This window comes from Dama dama, chromosome X (genome assembly GCF_033118175.1).
Source record: "Dama dama isolate Ldn47 chromosome X, ASM3311817v1, whole genome shotgun sequence".
NCBI classification, from domain to species: Eukaryota; Metazoa; Chordata; class Mammalia; order Artiodactyla; family Cervidae; genus Dama; species Dama dama.
The window spans coordinates 21,934,699-21,954,613 of NC_083714.1; the positions used below are offsets into that span (position 1 = coordinate 21,934,699).

Consider the following 19,915-nt stretch of genomic DNA (forward strand, 5'->3'; position numbering starts at 1 on the left):
CCCTTGCAAATTTCTAAACGACAGTAAACTCTTATTAGGAAATTCTGAAGTGTTCTACAGGCCAAAAAGGGAATGAGGTTAGTAAAATGCCTCAACAGAGCTGGAATAAAATACTGAGTTTGAGAGTTACTGGAACTTGGATATATAAAAAGAAGGTGGAGATTGGCACATGTTTAAAATGGTCTCAAGTTCAAATAAACTACTGTGACAAGACACCACTTCACAAGTCACACGCTGGCCCAGGGGCTCTTCTCTTCCCTCAGTAGATGCTGGCAGAAGGCGTGCTCAGTCATTTTGCAATGTAGATGCCTAGCCCCAAAGCCAAACCATGGGAGAGGAAGAGAGATGGAATGAACACCTTAAGAAACTCTGCGGAGAAGATCCTCCCTTTCTTCATGGCTTCACTTTTCCTCATGCTTAGGAAATAGAACGTTTAGGTTGCCTGAAGTGGAACTCCTTGGGTGGAATATTTTCAGGTCTATTGGACCAATCAGACACCCAGTCTACACTTTTCTTCACAGCATCCACCTCTTTCTCTCCTTCTGCAACTTCTGACTGAGAGCTATGGTCCTTGCTGGTGTGCATTTCCACATCAAGCATGATCTGCCCATCTTCTTGTGGGGAAGGGCTGTCTCAGTGAGAACTGCCTCTTGAACTGCTCTGTCTGGATTCGTTCTGTGCATCCAAAAGAATCTTCTCCATGTCCCTATTGCGGATGGAGGACGAGGAGGGTACAAACTCTAGCCCCCCATTCTTCTCATTGCCATTGCTGCTGTTCATGGGCAGCTCCACCCAGGAACTGTTGAGGCCAGCAGGTGGTGGCAAAGACTGTTCACCTTCCTCACAGTTATTGTTGTTGTTGTGCGGTGGCGGCAGCTGTTCTACTGAGACGACATTGTCAGGTGGCTGGAAGAGCTGTGACCCCGCAGCAAAGACCGTCTCTGATTCTCGGGCATCAACACCAAGAATTTTTCTAAAATATCAGCCAATTGAGATTGGTTATAAAAGATTTTCAATTCATATCAGAATATATATATGGAACTAAGGAGCTTCTTGATGAGGGTAAAAGAGGAGAGTGACAATGCTCGTTGAAACTCAACATTAAAAAAATCCAAGAGCACAGCATCTGGTCCCATCACTTCATGACAAATAGAAGGGGAAAAAGTGGAAGCAGTGACAGACTTTATTTCCCTGGACTCCGAAATCACTGTGGATGGTGACTGCCATCATAAAATTAAAAGACGCTTGCTCCTTGGAAGGAAAGCTATGACAAACCTACTGTGTGTGTCCTCAGTTGTGCCTGACTCTTTGCAACCCCATGTACTGTAGCCCGCCAGGCTCCTCTCTCCATGGGACTTCTTAAGCAAGAATACTGGAGTGGGTTGCCACTACCTCCTCCATGGGCTCTCCCCAACCCAGGGATTGAACCCAGGTCTCTTGCATCTCCTGCACTGGCATATATACAAAAAATTCACAATCCCACTACCCAGTTGATACCCTCTCTGACTCAACTAAGAATTTCCTGATTAAGCCCTGAGGAACCCCATTCATCTAAGTGGTACCAGCCCCTGATATTCCCTGTGATTAGATTTGGTTTGCTTGACACTGCATGAGGATCCAGAACTTTTGTCATAAACAGGGTGAGAATACTTGGCATTCTATCTCTCACCGTGTGCTGGTGACAAGGTATATAGGTGGATCCATCATCCTTATCAGCACGGAAGGCCTACAGCCATGCTAGACACCTGGGATAGACACCTGCTGTATGAAAGCAAATGACTTCAGACAACTGACCTGGATTTACCCAGTCCTCCCAAGAGCAAGCACGTTCAGACATCAATTTGAGACCTTTTAACAGTCTTTAGGAGATTGAGATGTGTAACACACACACATACATTAGGCATTCACTATGTAAAGTGCTTTATATTATGCATTTCATTCTAGATTGCCTAATATTTTAGAATTTCTCATGTCTCTGATTCGAATCTAAAGTCTTCAAATAGATGTTTTGATTTTTCTAGAAGCAAGTACTTGTCTATTGTGAGATAGTTAAAGTTTGAACTTTTTACAATGTTATTCTTTTAAAATACAGGACTACTTTTAGTGTACCAAGACCATAATTTTAAGCTGCTTTCATTACTCTCTATATAGTCAAGTCTTAGTTATTCAAGGCATTCGTGATTCTAGAGTAAGGGAAGAGCTCCACCTTATGGTACTGTTTTGAAGTACACCAAGAAAAGGCCACGATTTTTAGAATTGTCCTAGAAACTCAAGAGGGGCTTCCCTGATAGCTCAGTTGGTAAAGAATCCGCCTGCAATGCAGGAGACCCTGGTTCCATTCCTGGGTCAGGAAGATCTGCTGGAGAAGTGATAGGCTACCCACTCCAGTATTCTTGGGCTTCCCTGGTGGCTCAGCCGACCTGGGTTCGATCCCTGGAAAAGGGAAAGGCTACCCACTCCAGTATTCTGGCCTAGAGAATTCCAGGGACTGTATAGTCCATGGGATCGCAAAGAGTCGGACTGAACGACTTTCACTTCACTTCACTTAGAAACTCAAAGGGGAAAAAGGATTAAAAAATACAGACCACCTCCCCCAACAAATTATAAATCCTCTTCCATGATATGCTCAAAGTGCTAAAATGGCCAAGGCTAAGTAAAAATTAAGCAAAATCTTTCACTTGGCTATTGAACTGGGTACTAAATTGGTAAAACAAGAGCCCTTTTTACTTGATACCAAACATTATCATCATAACTAATGATTCTTGAGTTCCTATTATGAACCAGATTATGGTGTGTGTGTATATATATATATATATACATATATATATATATATACATAAATAAAATATATGTGACATAAACATATAATAAATATACACTATTTATCATATTAAATATTTATTAAATATTTTATTATAAATATTAATAAATATGTACACAATAATATATTTATATATTACATATTTATAAAATATTTATTAAATGTTTTTTAGTTTTTATAAAATTTTGTTAATTTTTTAAAAATTTTAATAAAATTTAAATATAAAATATTTATATATCTATAATATAATTTATATAATAAATAATTAAATACCAAATATTTATTAAATATTACATATTATATATGTTTATTATATTAAAATGTATTTACTATAAATATATAATAAATATTATATATATATATGCTAAGTCGCTTCAGTCATGTTCGAGTCTTTGTGACCTCATGGACTGTAGCCCACCAGGCTCCTCTGTCCATGGGATTCTTCAGGCAAGAATACTGGAGTGGGTTGCCATGCCCTTCTCATGTATATATATATATACACACACACTAATTTAATACTCACACAACCCTATAAGAGAGGTACTGTTATAAACTCCACTATCCAGATGAAGAAACTGAGGCCTAGAGAAGGTACATAAATTTCTCAAGGCCACACAGCTACTAAGTGGTAGAGCCGAGACTCACTAGCCCAGATTCTAAACCACCATGCCATACTGCCTCTTTCTAAAGCTCAAATTCAGTAAGGTCTCTCTCAAAATAAACAACTTGAAGCCATGCTCTTACCCATTCTTTCTCAAAATATTCATAGATGAAGGCAAGACAAGATCCCTGGTTCAATTTCTATTCCTCTCATGGTGGTCCAGATTTGTAATTCTTTGGCTTATCTCCTGTGTTCCTTCCCAACTTTGAAAATGATTCTATTTGGGATTTTGAGTATAAAATATTGCAGTAGAGAGCTAAACACTGAACGTTTGCATCCCTCCAAAATTCACATGTCGAAACCTAATCTCCCATGTGATGGTATTAGGAAGTGGGGACTTTGGGAGGTACTTAGGTCATAAGGGTGGAGCCCTCATGAATCAGAATAGTGCACTTATAAAATGCACTCTCCAGAGCTCTTTGCCCCTTCCACTGTGTGAGGACACAGCCAGAGGTTGGCTATCTATGGACCAGGAAGCAGCTCCCCAGAAGATATTGAATCTTCCAGCACCTGATCTTGGACTTGCCAGCCCCCAGAACTGTGAGAAATAAATGTTTGTTGTTTAAGCCACCCAGTCTATGATTTTTCTATTATAGCAGCCTCAGGACTGAGACACTGAGAACTTAGATTTTCTGTCTCTTCCCCCTGTTTTACCTCAGGCCCCTCAAACATCATTCATTTAAAATCATGTTGAAAAGGACATATTTCCATAAACAACAAGGTCCTACTATAGGGCACAGGAAACTATATTTAATATCCTGTGATAAAACACAACAGAAAATAATATATACATGTATAACTGAATCACTTTGGTGTACAGCAGAAATTAACACACTGTAAATCAACTATACTATAATAACATTTTTAAAAGGACACATACCTAAAAATTTACCAGAGCTAATATAACTCAAATCAGAATTTTTCCTAAAGCATTTATTTCTTTAAAAATGGTCTCCTGTGGTACTTAAACCTGGTAGAATCTATAGGTTTTTTCTGTGCAGTTAGAGCAAGCACTGGTTTTCATGGAAAATCATAAACGGTATTTTCTAATATTTTCAGCATTAACACCTAAGCCATATTCCATTAAGGGAAAAACTATTTCTTATTTACCTAACAAAAATTTATTGAGCTTTTACTATTCCTAGGCTGTAAGGACACAACAATGAAAAAGCCAAATATGGTCCCTGCCTTGATGGAACTTATGGTTCTGAACACTATTCAAGATAGAAAAGAGAAAGGAGATAACTCTGACCTAGGAATGCCTTCTATATATATAGATATACATTTTTAAAATTTAAGATATATTTTAATAGTTAATTTACTACTTTAATTTATAATTTAATTTTATAATTTAACTTATATTTAATTTACTACTTTAAAACAAAAGTTATCAGCATGCACATTCTTTGACTAGATAACCAAAAAGTACGTTTACAATCTTTCTAATTCCACTGACAGAAAGCAAAATCCATGAATATTCCATTAGGGGAAAAACAGGATTTTATTCTATACTCAAAAATTACCAGATGACATTTCTCTCAGACTGCCAAAACAAGGAAATTAGAGAGGCCTAGGGCTGTCCTGGAAGCCACCACGCCATGGGCAGCTTGCCTTTGGAATTTGGAATTCCTCGCTAAACTAAAGGCAATCTGGAAGTAGCTCAGCCTGACCCAAATGAGAACCTTGGGTAAATTCCTCCTTCCCTTTTTATGCCTGTGATCCTTGGGCACCACCCAAATTGCAAGCTCTGGCTAGACATCAACAATCCAACAGTTATCTCAATGCCAATCCTCTCTTTCTCCTTTTTCTATCCAATTTCTTAACTCCTCTTCTCTCTCCCAACATTTCCACTGCACAGTCTGGAACTCTAATTCCATGGTAAACAAAATCCACTCCTATGTGTCCACTTTTTCCCTGAACTAATTGAAAGGTTTCCCCACCTACAGCACCATGTCCGATAAAGCCATCTCAAGACTGTATTCTCTTCCATAGCCTACATGTGGGGTAAAGGTGAGGGTTAGGGAGAGCTATGTCACCATTTACCTTACTCCCCCATTGCATTTTTGAAACCATGGTCACAGAACATTTTTAAGTACCATACAGTAAATATTTTAGGCTTTGTAGGATATACTGGCTCTTTTGCAATTACCTGCCTCTACTGTTGTAGCTTGAAAACAGCCATCAACAATATGCAAACAAATGGACATGGTTGTGTTCCAATAAAACTTTATTGACAAAACAGGCAGCAAGGCCAGACTTGACCATGAGGATGATCAATACACTGCCATGGCCTCACAGTGCCTTGACTTCCTCATTCCCAATGATTTTCACTCCACCTTTAATACCTTCAAATCAATTTGCCATTCTCCCCACAACTCTTATCCTGCAGACTTTCCAACTCTTTGTTCCCCAATAAATCTGATCTTTAAGCTCACAACCCCTCCATTGCCTCCCTGTTAGTTTGCCTCCACTGGGCCTCACTTTTCACTTACCCAGTCTGGATGCCATGGTCAGTCACTGCACTCTCTTATATCCTCAATCCCCTTGCTCCCTTTTCTTTCCACTGTACATTGTTCACTATCAAAACCATACACCATTTCTGAATAAATTTAATTACCAGCCTTCTCTGATCCTATGGCCAAATGGCTGAACACAGCGGGAGAACACTGTCTGTCTGTGTTAGTCGCTCAGTCATGTCGACTCTTTTCGATCCCATAGACTGTAGCCCACCAGGTTCCTCTGTCCGTGGAATTCTCCAGGCAAGACTACTGAAGTAGGTTGCCATTTTCTTCTCCAGGGGATCTTCCCAACCCAGGGATTGAATCTGGGTCTCCTGTATTGCAGGCAGATTCTTTACCATCTGAGCTACAAGGGAAACCCTGTACCACTATATATATTTGAGCCACTATGAACTCATAATTTTAAATCCAGCTGGGCCCTCACAACTTCTAGTCTATCCCTTTTAACAGTCTTCCTATAACTCTCTATCACATTTATATTAGGCAAGACAACATAATGCTGTAAAGAGATTGCAGGCTTAGAATCCAGACAGACTTGGGTTTGATATCTGGTTCCACCGTTTACTAGCTGTATGGTCATGAACAAGTTATTTAAATTCCTTTTGTCTCAGTTTCGTCATGAGTAAAATGGGAAAAATAATACCTACTTTAGATCTTAATAAGATTATGTATGTAAAACAATTAACATACTGCCTGATACCCACGAATTGCTGAATAGATGAGAGCTATTAATAAGAGTTTATGGGACTTCCCTGGTGGTCCAGTGGTTAAGACACCATGCTTCCACTACACGGGGCATGGGTTCAATCCCAGGTCAGGGAACTAATATCCTGCATGCCACATGGCATGGCCAAAAAATAGAATATAAAAATGCTTAAATATGACCTTTAAAAAAATAAAATGAGAGCTCCTGTTCAGTAGGTGACTATACCTCCTACTTTGATAAGACCATTAAGTGTTTCTTAACTGAGGTCCCCAAAAGGCACAACAATGGTTTATGTGCTATTTGGCTGAATCATAAGAAATTGCTGAAATTCAGCCATTCTGACAGACAGAAGCCATAAGATTCAGCCTCGTAAGTTATTAGCACTCCCAGGGAAGCTTCCCGGGTGGTGCTAGTGGTAAAGAATTTCCCCGCCAATGCAGGAGACATAAGAGATGTGGGTTCAATCCCCAGGTCAGGAAGATCCCTGGAGGAGGGCATGGCAAGCCACTCCAGTATTCTTGCCTGGAGAAGGGCATGGCAAGCCACTCCAGTATTCTTGCCTGGAGAATCCCATGGACAGAGGAGCCTGGTGGGCTACAGTGCATGGGATCTCAAGAGTCGGATACAACTAAAGCAACTTAGCACAAAGGAATGAGAGAGTCAATATAAAGGTTTTCTTTGTCAAAAGTTTGCACCCCTGGGCTGCATGAACTCCTCCACATTTCCAGGCTCTTCTAGGCTACACCATGCAAGGGCGCCCCAGGCAGTCCCGCCCTGTCTCAAGCCCCAGTGTCTGCAGGAAAAGTGCCAGGGCCCAGAGCTAAGAAGCTGCGGGGTTGCACCTTGTCAGTGTGTCTGAGCCCGTCGAGAGAATGGGCTGAAACAAAGCAATAGCCAAAGGCCCCTGAGACAATCAGGCCCAGAGGATCTGAACTGGTGAGGAAGAGGTGGCTGACAGATGTGCCCAGTCTTGATCTCCTTTCACTGTGCAAACTTTCCTGTAACTGTAACCCACTCTTTCTTTTGGCCAGAGGAAGGGACATGGCTATTGCCCACCCCTCCAGGCCCCCTAGCCTCCCCACCCACCCTGTGCTCAACTTTCCTTCCCTCCTATCTCCTCCAGCCCACCTACCCTGGGTTTTGTTTTTTTATTTAACCTTCAATTCTTTCACTCCTCTGATCCATCGCCCTCTACCAATATACCTGCTTAGGGCTTTCCTTTCCTTTAAAGATCCTTCCTTTGCCTCGCACAGTCTTCTAGCCACTTCCTTTTCTCTTTCTCTTCCTTCTCTGGAAAATACCTTAAACGAATAATCCAGATTTCCTCTGTCAACTTGCTCACCACTTGCACTGATCTCATCACTCTACCTAAACACCTTCTCCGAGACTGCCACTGACCTCTGTATGGCCATATATGGTAGACACAAGTCCAGCCACATCTATCTTAGTTTCTCTGCAACAGTTGGATCTGTGGACGCCTCCCTCCTTACTGGAACACATTCTCAGTCCAGTCACCACGCCACTGTTATTGGCCACTTCTCCTATTGCTCTTGCTGGCCTCTTTTTCTCTCAGCCTCTATCCAGCCCTTAAGTGTTGGTATTCCCCAGAGTTCTTTTCTCCTATTATCCCACACATTCCCCATGGAGGATATCACCCATTCCCTGGATTACAAGCACATGTGGGTAACTTCCCAGTTCATCTCCAGCCAGACCTCTTCCTCTATACTCATTTTGGAAATGCCTGCCAAGTAGCTGCCTATATCCACCAAACCACAATTGTTCCTATCCAAAACTCTGATACTCTTCCTGCCACTACTAAGGTCAGTTGAAGTATCTGGACCTCTGGACCTGAGCAGAGGTACAGCCCAAGGAGCAACATCCTGCACACTCCGCAGCACAGGGCATGGGGCGGGGGGTTTGCAGACAAGGGATGACAAGGAGTAGTGATTCGCTCAATGTGGTTCCTTTAACATGCTCTGCCTACTACTTAATGCACTGTGGTGACCTGAATAGGAAGGAAGGCCAAAAGGGAGGGGATATATGAATATGTATGATTGATTCATTTTGCTGTACAGAGCCCGCCTGCCAATACAGGAGACTTAAGAGACGCGGGTTCGATCCCTGGGTTGGGAAGATCCCCTGGAGGAGGGCATGGCAACCCACTCCTACATTCTTGCATGAAGAAAGAATCCCATGGACAGAGGAGCCTGGTGGGCTACAGCCCTTGGGTTCACAAAGAGTCGGTCACAACTGAAGTGACTTAGCACAGCACAGAAACCAACACAACACTGTAAAGCAACTATACTCCAATAAAAATTAATTTAAAAAGACAAAAAAACATGCTCTACCTATTCCTACCAATAGGTACTAGGTGCTACATAAAATGTGTTGCCAGTAATTACTATCATTGGCTTCCCAGGTAGCTCAGTGGCAAAGAATCCACCTACCAATGCAGGAGATGCAGGAGACATGGGTTCAATCTCTGGGTCAGGAAGATCCACTGGAGGAGGAAATGGCAACCCACTCTAACATTCTTGTCTGGGATATCCCGTGAACAGAGGAGCCTGGTGGGCTACAGTCCATGGGTCACAAAGAGACAGACCCAACTGAGCACACAGCACGCACTACATAAAATGTGTTGCCAATAATTAATATCAAAGTTTTAGTTCAGTTACTATTTTCTGAACTTCCCTTCCCAGCCTGACACACACCTTCCACCCCATTCTATCTCTCTTCAGTCTTCCATACAGAGACTTCAAATAGTCTTTGCCTGTAAGTTTGTCTTGGAACTGGATACACATAGTTGAATCCCAGGTCATGGTTTTGGTACTTCCCAGTTAAAATTCTGCTCTGCTCTGGCAATGTTCTGACCTAGGTGTTCTGGCCCAATGGTGGACACTCAAGAACATGTGCATGAAATGGGTGGTTAGGCAAGATGATGAAGGGCCTTGAATATCAGATTATGAACTAGGGACTCAAATTAACAGAAAGTGGGGAGTCTGTGAAGTTTCTAAGCAGGAAAGCAAGAGGATGAAAACAAAAGCCATGTCGTAGATTCTGGTAGAATGAGAGTAGTAGTAGTGAAAACTGACTAAGGAGGAACACTGGAAGCATGGAAGTCTATTAGAAGCATGTTTCAGGAATCCAGAAATGAGGTAATCAGTCCAGCTCTGTCAACCACACCAGCCTCATCTCTTCACATTTAATCCCTTGTCAAATCAAATCTAAATGGGGGAAACTTTAGCCAGCATTGGAGGACCAATGGCCATATTTGGAATAAGTTCAGAACGTCACAATGACTAGTAATGAAACCGATATCACTACAGGTCACTCTTTTGATGGTTTTAAATGTTCAAAGAGAGGTCCTTTGCCACTTCAACGTAAGTGTCTACAGTGTCCGCATTGCTTTGAGCACTAAAATTTGGGGTTATTTACTAGGGCACTGCCAATAATAAAAGGATGACTATTGTATGACAAAACCCACTGAAAAAATAAATAAATTAATTAATTAAAAAAAAAAAAAAGGATGACTATTTCCTAGATTGCCCATTTCTTGTTTTGCAAATTGCCCTTCATTAGGCTCTTATTTTAGAAGCGAATTATAAGATTTTTTTCAAAATTCTCTTTAAAGGTTCATATAGCTTTCACAGGTCTAGCCCTGGGCGGGGGCGGGGAAGAAAGTGTTAATTAGCTGTATCTCTAGATCTGACAAAAGCTAGTATGAAACCTGTGTGTAATGATCTTTAGCCGATCAACTCCAGCTTTAGTTACTTAAACAAGGAAAGAAATTGTACTCGTTTGTCCCTATATATAACTTTCTCATTTGAATCCTACCACCGAAGCAACTGTAATAAAAATATAACATGTAGTGGTACAAAGGAAGAGTGATAGATAATCTCACCGCCAAGATTATAAGCTTTTATTTTAACAGTAACAGGGAAATCAATTCAATAAACCGAGTAAGACTGAGAACATGATTAGAATTAGGAAAGAAATACCCATAATACACCAAAACTAAATGGAACACTTTTTTTTTAACTTCAGCTGTAATGTATACACTATACAAGGTATCCAAAAGCCTAAGAGATACTTTATATTATCTACAACAAATCAGTATGAGATTCAGTTTAATAACACCTGGATATGGATAGAAATAATTTCAATTCAAATTTTAAAAACCTAAGATCAGCAAGCACATTTCCCAACACTGCACAATAGAGTAAGGCTGTGCCCAATCCAACAAAAGAAGTTTGTAATCAAATGCTATTTAAAATAAAGAGTTATGAAAATGGAGTCTTGGATGATCAGAAAATCATTAAATTAATAGAAGATTAAAGAGCATATCAAAATCCAAAGCATGACCTATGATTTTTTTTTGTCCATGCTATGCATATTATCAACTATCGGGCTGGCAAAAAAAATTGCTTGGATTCTTCCATAACATCAGATGGAACAATCCCAAATGAACTTTCTGGCCAAGCCAATAGTTTAAACTTTATTCTTCTTAAATGTAAGGGAAGGTGCATCTCTGAACACTGAGCCCTAGTGGACCTGTTTCTTATCAGTTTTATGAGATTTCTTCAAGATGGGCTGCATATAAATATATCCTGCCTCTAAGAGGTCAGTGGTGCATTTTGATCTCAGGTTGCTGACACTGTTTTCAATGCTTGAAATTTTTAGGTCAACTAACTGATGTAACAAATAACTTGAGTGGTGGATAAACCATATACCTCTGTCTCATGGTAAGCTACTTTCCATTTCATGTGCTTGTGTGCCGTAAAAAAAAGAAACTCAGTCTTTTGACTTTCATTTTGGGGTGACCAAAACAAAGTCAAAATAATAGGTGATGTCAGAATGGGCAAAGTAAGATCAGATGTTTCTTAATAATTCTTTGATCTTTGTTTTTCATCAATTAAAAAAATGTACTGAGGGGCCAGACTATGCTTAGTGCTAGCAGTTGAGGGGAAAAAAATACAGTCCCTTCTCCCATTTCAACAGATGACTACAATACAAAATAAGTGCCATAAGAAGTAAAAGTTCCATTAGATTTCACAATGGAAGTCACTGACTGCTATTTAAAGAATAACATGACATGCCATTGAAAATACAAAAACTTTCGAGTACATCAATATATTCTATTAAAGGAACAAACGAAGGACGGTCATAGCAAACATTCTCTTCCAACAACACAAGAGACGATTCTATACATGGACATCACTAGATGGTCAATACTGATATCAGATTGATTATAGTCTTTGCAGCCTATAATCAAGCCTATAGCCAAGCCTATAAAATGGGGACGGTCTATCAGTCAGGAAAAATAAGACCTGGAGCTGACTGTGGCTCAGATCATCAGCTCTAAATAGCAAAATTCAGGCTTGAAGAAAGCAGGGAAAACCACTAGGCTGGCCATTCAGGTATGACCTAAATCAAATCCCTTAAGATCATACAGTAGAGGTGACAAATAGTTTCAAGGGATTAGATCTGGCAGACAGAGTGCCTGAATAATTATGGACAGAGGTTCACAACATTGTACAGGAGGCAGTGACCAAAACCATCCCCCCAAAAAAGAAATGAAGATGGCAAACTGGTTGTCTGAGGAGGCTTTACAAATAGCTGAGAAAAGAAGAGACACAAAAGGCAAGCAAAACTGGTCAACCACTTGTAAAAGAATGAAACTACAACACTTTCTAACACCATACACAAAAATAAACTCAAAATGGATTAAAGATCTAAATGTAAGACCAGAAACTATAAGACTCCTAGAGGAAAACATAGGCAAAACACTCTCTGACATGAATCACAGCAGGATCCTCTATGACCCACCTTCCAGAATATTGGAAATAAAAGCAAAAATAAACAAATGGGACCTAATGAAACTTAAAAGCTTTTGCACAACAAAGGAAACTATAAGCAAGGTGAAAAGACAGCCCTCAGATTGGGAGAATATAATAGCAAATGAAGCAACAAAGGATTAATCTCAAAAATATACAAGCAACTCCTGAAGCTCAATTCCAGAAAAATAAATGACCCAATCAAAAAATGGGCCAAAGAACTAAACAGACATTTCTCCAAAGAAGACATACAGATGGCTAACAAACACATGAAAAGATGCTCCACATCACTCATTATCAGAGAAATGCAAATCAAAACCACAATGAGGTACCATTACACGCCAGTCAGGATGGCTGCTATCCAAAAGTCTACAAGCAATAAATGCTGGAGAGGGTGTGGAGAAAAGGGAACCCTCTTACACTGTTGGTGGGAATGCAAACTAGTACAGCCACTATGGAGAACAGTGTGGAGATTTCTTAAAAAACTGGAAATAGAACTGCCATATGATCCAGCAATCCCACTTCTGGGCATACACACTGAGGAAACCAGATCTGAAAGAGACACGTGCACCCCAGTGTTCATCGCAGCACTGTTTATAATAGCCAGGACATGGAAGCAACCTAGATGCCCATCAGCAGATGAATGGATAAGGAAGCTGTGGTACATATACACCATGGAATATTACTCAGCCGTTAAAAAGAATTCATTTGAACCAGTCCTAATGAGATGGATGAAACTGGAGTCCATTATACAGAGTGAAGTAAGCCAGAAAGATAAAGAACATTACAGCATACTAACACATATATATATGGAATTTAGAAAGATGGTAATGATAACCCTATATGCAAAACAGAAAAAGAGACACAGAAGTACAGAACAGACTTTTGGACTCTGTGGGAGAAGGCGAGGGTGGGATGTTTCAAGAAAACAGCATCGAAACATGTATATTATCTACAGTGAAACAGATCACCAGCCCAGGTTGGATGCATGAGACAAGTGCTCGGGCCTGGTGCACTGGGAAGACCCAGAGGGATCAGGTAGAGAGGGAGGTGGGAGCGGGGATCGGGATGGGGAATACATGTAAATCCATGGCTGATTCATGTCAATGTATGGCAAAAACCACTACAATATTGTAAAGTAATTAGCCTCCAACTAATAAAAATAAATGAAAAAAAATTAAAAAAAAGAAAGCTGTGGTACATATACACAATGCAATATTACTCAGCCATTAAAAAGAATACATTTGAATCAGTTCTAATGAGGTGGATGAAACTGGAGCCTATTATACAGAGTGAAGTAAGCCAGAAAGGAAAACACCAATACAGTATACTAATGTATATATATGGAAAGATGGTAACGATAACCCTATATACAAGACAGCGAAAGCGACACAGATGTATAGAACAGTCTTTTGGACTCTGTGGGAGAGGGCGAGGGTGGGATGATTTGGGAGAATAGCATCGAAACATGTATATTATCATATGTGAAATGGATCGCCAGTCCAGGTTCAATGCATGAGACAGGGTGCTCAGGGCTGGTGCACTGGGATGATCCAGAGGGATGGGATGGGGAGGGAGGTGGAAGGAGGGTTCAGGATGCAGAACACATGTACATCCGTGGTGGATTCACGTCAATGTATGGCAAAACCACAACAATATTATAAAGTAATTAGCCTCCAATTAAAATAAATAAATTTATTAAAAAATAATAAAAAATGAAATAACATGTGTACACGAAGAAAATGTGGGTGATTATTTTTCATATTTTTAAGTTGGAAAGGTCTTTCTAAACATGGCCCAAAACATGAAGCCACAGCATAAAAGAATCATAAATTTGACCATCCCCAAGTAAAGAAACCAATTTACAAGGCTAAAAGAACCACAAAATCAAAAATAAACTAGAACTTAAAGCCATAATATATGGATAACTCTTCTACTGAATAATCAAGATAAATAATCCCATGTTAAAATGGGATGAGACACTTCCAGTTTCCAGTCAGGCACATAAGGAACTTGGAAGGCATCACTCCATTCTAAGTAAAATGCTGACCAAACTAAAAAATCAACAATTCTTTTAGATCCATCAGAGAAATGAAGTCACAGGCCAAACTGCTGCCCCGAAAATAGAGACTAATAGGTGAATACAGAGAATCACAACTTACTGGGGCAAGAACCTATAAGCAGAAACCTCCACGGGAACTATTGCCAGGGAATAAAAATCTGTACTATAACTGACAAATTGCTGGAGGCTATGCCCCGGTGGCTCAGACGGTAAAGCGTCTGCCTGCAATGCGAGAGACCCGGGTTCGATCCCTGGATCCCCTGGAGAAGGAAATGGCAACCCACTCCAGTACTCTTGCCTAGAAAATTCCATGGATGGAGGAGCCTGGTGGGCTACAGTCCATGGGGTCGCAAAGAGTCGGACACGACTGAGCGACTTCACTAATCTAAGTGTGGACTAGTCTAAGAGTTAAAAATCCAGAGGGGTCCGGTCACAGGGGGAGTCCCCACACTTTGTGAGTTTAACTTCCAGAAACTTTAGCAGGTTCTCATAGTGAATATCTCAGAAAAATCCTCCAGGACTTAGAGCAGGAGGAGAAAAGTAACCATTTGAAATATACCAAGGTAACTCTGTTCTTAACAAGGCCTGCCTTCAAAATAAACCATTTCACCAGCACATAGGGCTTCCCAGGTGGCAATGGTGGTGAAGAACCTGCCTGCCAGTGTAGGAGATGCAACAGACACAAGTTCAATCCCCGGGTTGGGAAGAGAGAAGGGAATGGCTACCCACTCCAGGGCCTGGAAAATCCCATGGACAGAGAGCCTGGTGGGCTACAGTCCATGGGGTCACACAGAGTTGGACACAACTGAAGCAACTTAGCACCAGCACATAACTTACTGGAGTCTTTGATAGTAAGAGTCTAACCAATCCAGGGGAAGGAAAACAATATGTATAGGTTCCATATATATATCAAGCTAGATTTCATACTAGCTCTTGTCAGAACTAGAGATACAGCTAATTAACACCCTCTTTCCACTCCCACTCCCACCCCCAGGGCTAGACCTGTGAAAGCTATATGAGCCTTTAAAGAGAATTTTGAAAAAAAAAATCTTGTAATTCGATTCTAAAATGAGAGCCTCATGAAGGGCAAGAGACACAGATATATTGAATAGTCTTTTGGACTCCATGGGAGAGGGCGAGGGCGGGATGATATGGGAGAATGGCATTGAAACATGTAAGTTATCATATGTGAAACGAATCACCAGTCCAGGTTCGATGCATGAGACAGGGTGCTCGGGGCTGGTGCACTGGGATGACCCAGAGGGATGGTGTGGGAGGAAGGTGGGAGGGGGGTTCAGGATGGGGAGCACATGTACACACATGGTGGATTCAAGTCAGTGTATGGCAAAACCAATACAATGTTGTAAAGAAAATAAATAAATAATTTTTTAAAAAAGAGAAATGGGCAATCTAGGAAATAGTCATCTTTTTATTATTGGCAGTGCCCTAGTAAATAACCCCAAATTTTAGTGTTCAAAGTAATGGGACTCAAGCCAACTCTAGACATCCTGTACCACTTAAGGGGGAACAAAACTGTGAAGTGCTTGTGAAGTTCACAGCCCACAATATAGGCTCACTAGAAGCCTGAGACCTAATCATAGTTCCATAGAACACTTGCCATCCCCCTACACCTACCACCATACTACTAAAAACCTATTAATTAGAGATTCATTATTTTGCTATTGGAAAGTACTCATATTACCCATGAAGTGGTATAGTATTATTTGAAAGTGAACTTGGATTAGTTGTAAAACTATACTGCAAACTCTAGGATAATATAAAGAAAACTATAAAAGAAAATATCTAAGAAAAATATAAAGAAAGTGTAACTAATATGCTAAAAAAGAAGAGAAAACAGAATCATATAAAATTCTCAGAACCACAGAAGGCATATAAAATGTAGGAGACAAAAACAAGGACAGGGAAAAAGAGAAACATGAATAAATATGGTCAATATTAATCCAACTATATCAATAATCACCCAAAATATAAGTGTCTAAAGACAAAATAATTAATAAAAGGCAGAAATTGTCAAAGGGAATCAAAAACAAGACCTAAGTATATGTTGTCTACAAGAAACCCACTTTACATGTAAGATACATACAGGGAATTTCCCTGGTGCTCCAGTGGTTAGGAATCCACCTGCCAATGCAGAGGACACAGGTTCCATCCCTGGTCTGGGAAGATCCCATATGCCATGGAGCAACTAAGCCCGTGTGCCCCAACTACTAAAGCCCACATGCCTAGAGGCTGTGCTCTGCAAAAAGAGAAGCCACTGCAATGAGACGCCTTCACACTGCAACTAGAGAGTAGCCCTCACTCACTGCAAGTAGAGAAAGCTCACATGCAGCAAGAAGACCCAGTGCAGGCAAAAAAATTAAAATAAAATTAATAACAATAAAAAGATACATATAGGTAAAAAGTAAAGGAACAAAGATGTACCATATATATCCAAATAATCATATGAAAAGATGCTCAATACCATATATCTTGACAGTGAAAGTGTAATGTCATGTCTGACTCTTTGCAACCCCATGGACAGTAGCCTGCCAGGCTCCTCTGTCCATGGGATTCTCCAGGCAAGAATACTGGAGTGAGTTGTCATTCCCTTCTCCAGGGGACTGTCCCAACCCAGGGATCGAACCCAGGCCTCCTGCATTACAGGCAGATTCTTTACCATATAGGCCACCAGGGAAGCCCATCATATATCTTAGGGAACTGCAAATTAAAACAACAGTGAGATTTCACTATACACTTTTAGAATGGGTCAAAATCCAAAATACTGACAATACTAAATGCTGGCTAGAACATGGAGCAATAAGAATTCGCATTCATTGCTGGTGGGAATGCAAAAAGCTATAGTACTTTGTAAAAATTTTTGGCAGTTTCCTACAAAATTAAACATACTCTTACCAAATGATCCAACAGTTGTGCTCCTTAGTATTTACCCAAAGGAGTCAAAAGCTTACACACACACACAAACCTGCACACAGATGTTTATAGCTGCTTTGTTTATAATTGCCAAAACTTTTAAGTAACCAAGATATCCTCCAGTAGTTGAATGGATAAACTGTCATACATTCAGACAATGAAAAATTACTCACCACTTAAAAAAAAAGATAACAAGCCATGAAAAGACGGATAAGCCTTAAATTCATTAAGTGAAAGCTTGCCTGAAAAGGAAACATACTGTACCTTTCCAACCATGTGACATTCTGGAAAAGGCAAAATTATGGAGACAGTAAAAAGATCAGTGATTTCCAGGTGTTAGGGGAGAGAGTGGGATGAACAGTCAGAGCATGAACAATTTCTAAGGCAGTGAAACAGATATTCTGTATGACACTATAATGATGGATACATGTCATTATGCATTTTGCCAAAAGCAGAGAATGTACAACACCAAGAGTGAACTCAAATGTACTGATAAACTATGAACTTTGGGTGATTATGAGGCATCAGTATAAGTCCATAAGTTGTAACAAGTATGCCACTCTGGTTGGAGATGTTGACAGTGGAGGAGGCTGTGCATGTGTGGGAAAGTAGTTGAAACAGTAACAATATAGGGGAAATAGTAAATGAAGAGGGTATTGTGTAATAAGATCCTTGTGGTATTAATAGTAAGAAAGACAGAATAATTTGTTGACTTTATTTTAAAAAGTATATTTAAGTATGCACCATAAAATGTTGAAATATCTTAAAGAGACAAAAATCTAATACATAGCTTTTAAACCAGAAGAAGAAATAAAGGGAACAAGGAAAACTTAATAATCCACCAGAAGGTTGGGAAGTGGAGGTGGAGAGAATAAAAGAAGCAAGAAAAAAACTGTTGGTAAGCAGAACCTAAACTAAGTGAAATGAAGCAAGTTTCGAAAATATATATATCCATATATATATAGTATATATAATATATATAAAATAATACAATTCATATGAAGTTTTAACAGCCCAGAAAACAATACTGTTTATTGTTTCTGGGTACTTAAATGATATATTCAAAATTTGTGATAGCAATTATCTCTGTAAAAAAAGGAGAATGAAATCAAGAAAGGATAGATATATAGGATCTCTCAACTCTTTACATTTTTATTTTATAAATTTTTTTTAATATTAAAACATAATATCAAGATTTTATGAAGGTGGGTGGTGGGTGCCCAGGCATTCATTATTTAATTATTTATTCTTGTCTTTATGTTAGAAATAATTCCTACCTTAAAAAATAGGTTTAAAAAGAAGAGCAAGGCATAAAAAAAACACATATGTAGAAAAAAAAATTTATGGTTACAAAAGGGGGTAGTAGCAGAGAGGAGACAGATAAATTAGGACTTTGGGAATAACATATACAGGCTTCCCAGGTGGCTCAGTGGTAGAGAATCTGCTTGCCAACTTAGGAGACGCAGGTTCGATCTCTGAATCACTTTGCTGTATACCTGAAGTTAACACAACACTGTAAATCAACTATACTTCAATTTTTTAAAATGGTTTAAAAATCATTCATATGTATATATTTATGAATAACTAAAATAACATATGTTGGAAGCAGCATGCAAAAAATATATGCTTAACTCTTCAGAGTGTCTCTAGAGGAGAGGATTGCAACCTACTTTCACTATCTGTTATATATTGCAATTGTTTACTTTGTTTTGTTTTACAATAAGCAGATATCACTACTGTAAGCAGTGGAAATATTTTTTTAAAGTAGAAACAATAAAAAAGCAATCAAGGGAATTTGAACACACCTTTAGTCTTCATTAGGAAAACTCAATGCAACAAGAATTAAAACAAAAGAAAAAGAATACTGCAGAAAATGCTGTTTTCAAGCAAGCCTTCTCTGAATGGAGTGTTATGATTCATTGTGCTGAAATGCTGGGAGAAATGATTAACAAATCAATGCAAAATGTAGATATTTTCGTGTATTCTTGCTCAGCAATTCCATTACTGCAATGGGCAAAAACGAAAGAATAAGATGTTATAATTTCGAGGAAAGGGATGCCTATGCCGTCCTGTGGCAGCTGGCCTGGAAGATTAGCCCATTCTTAGGCTGTAACTGGATAATGCTGGCCTGGGTGATTTGAAGTAGCAGGCTAATCTAGGGAGTTTACAGTGACAACAAAACTGTTAGATTGCTGGCATGGTAACAGGAAAAGAAAAAAACAAAATGTAATGAGAGACTGGAATAGTCCTCTTGCCTGTGTCTTAAGCCAGTGGCAGGTGTCATTTACTATACATTGGTTTGCAAGTATGCTCATATTTAATATACTTATTGTATATTTGCAAGGATAAAAACCTTAGCATAGATCATGAATGAATATATG

General features: G+C 39.5%; 1 pseudogene; it reads right to left on the reverse strand.

Annotated features, from left to right (window-relative positions):
• Positions 1–259: 259 nt before the first annotated feature.
• LOC133052384 (BCL2/adenovirus E1B 19 kDa protein-interacting protein 3-like) lies at positions 260–795 on the reverse strand (annotated as a pseudogene).
• Positions 796–19,915: the final 19,120 nt, after the last annotated feature.